This window comes from Hyaena hyaena, unplaced genomic scaffold (genome assembly GCF_003009895.1).
Source record: "Hyaena hyaena isolate Hyena2069 unplaced genomic scaffold, ASM300989v1 scaffold_820, whole genome shotgun sequence".
Lineage (NCBI taxonomy): Eukaryota > Metazoa > Chordata > Mammalia > Carnivora > Hyaenidae > Hyaena > Hyaena hyaena.
In genome coordinates, this window is record NW_024081454.1 from 844,266 (window position 1) to 846,152 (window position 1,887).

Here is a 1,887-nt window from a genome sequence, read left to right on the forward strand (position 1 = left end):
GCCATTCTATAGCTTTATTTGAAACACTTCATTTAACCTTCCCAGCAGTCTAGGAATAGAGAGCCTAGCTTTATCTCCAGTTTGCAGATGAATTTAAATTTATGTGCCCAAAGTCATACACTAATAGGTGTAGGAGCTGGGATTTGAACCAAAAGACAGTGACTCCAGAGACCAGAGGCTGAAACACTGTGCTTATCCACTCTGAGCCTCAGATGACCCCATCTGTAAAATGAATCCCGGAATTCTTAGGTGAGCTCACAGGAATTGCTAATGCCTCCTCTCCATTTCCTTTTTTACCCCCAACTCCACCATTTACTGATAGTGGCGTTTGGTAAGTCATTTTGAGTTTTTGAGTTTCTGGACTTTGTATGTGCTTTGATTCAACTCATGTAATCTGTAAAACAAAAGGATCAAACCAAGCCTTCTGATTTATTTGAAATCTCTCTGGCCAAGAAGTGTAAAAATTCTTTGAAATTCAACAAATAAAAAGCAGTGTTGTATCACCTTTGCTGTCATTGATTCAAAGGTTTGCTGTCATTGATTTTCACAAATGTTCTGAAAGGTACTTGAGAACACACTGCTATTTATAATGTTGTAGAACTCACTTGTTATAACAACCATTGTGGCTTCTTTGGAATCTTGATCCAGAATGTGGACCAAAGTTCTGATGCAGAAATAGAAGAACCTTGCTGTTTGATGGGTGGCTGCCGAGTGATGGCTATTTGTTGGCTCTCTACTAAGAGCGTGTCGTCTCGTTGAAACTTCCCCAAAGCTCTATGAAATTGGATGTTATTTTTGTACTCATTTTTCAAATGAGTAAATTGAGGTTTTGTGAAGCTAGTCAAGATCAGTTAATCTATGGTTGAGTCAGAAATGCACCAGGATAGACTTCCAAGCTTGATTTTGTAAGCACCACTTTCTGAGTTAGTTTCTCTCATTTGGCATAAATCAAAGTCAAACAAAATGTCCCCTTTTTTCTTTTTTTTCCCATTTAAAATATTCTTAAATTTTTGGTACTTTCTACCCTTTGTCTCTATCGGGGTGATGTGTGGCAAATCCTGCGAGAAATAGTCTTCTTCTTTAATATCGGGGAACTTCTTAACTGATTTGTCATTCTGGACACTGTAACCAAGTCTGCAATAAGGTCACATTTTATCCAGTTCATATATCTACCTACAATGCCTCAAGGGTTTCTTCAGCCTCAGATTTTATTAAGAGTGACTAAGACTTTGCCATCTACGTTCCGGGATGAAGGCTCAATATATCTTCCTATTTGGTTCATAGAGGCAAATATATATGCCCCATACGCTAAGGTTTCACAGGGTGTTGTGATGTAAATATAAGAGTTACTCGTCCTTAAGGAATTAGCAGAGGATTAATCTCTCAAGATAGTTACTTTGACATCTTCCAGCCACACTGAATCTGTTCTTTGTGTTTCAATCTCACTCTGCCCTTGCTGGTCTATTCTGGAAAATCACTTCTTCAGGAGACACATCGCCTTGTCTCCACTTGCCCACATGGGCAATGCTCAGCTTTAATTGGCTCTATGACTGGAGCGCCAGTTCTTCCAATAACTCTCACAAACGCCTGAATCTGGGTTGCACTTTGATGCGGGCTGGCTGGGATTGAGACTCAGAGAAGGTCCCGCAAGGACCAGCCAAGAGGGTCTGCTGGGCTTTTGAGGGGATCCTGCTCCTTCAGCTGTGTCTTTGATGCCTTTTCTAGGCAGAATAATCATAGAGCTTATTTGTTTCTTCCTCCAAGAGTTTACTATCCAGTAAATTGTCCAGTATACGGCTACTATTGTCTCAGATAATTTGCTCGGTTTTTCAGTCATTGGAAGTGATGAGTATGTCTGATCCTTCCATCATAGCTGTAAGCACAAGT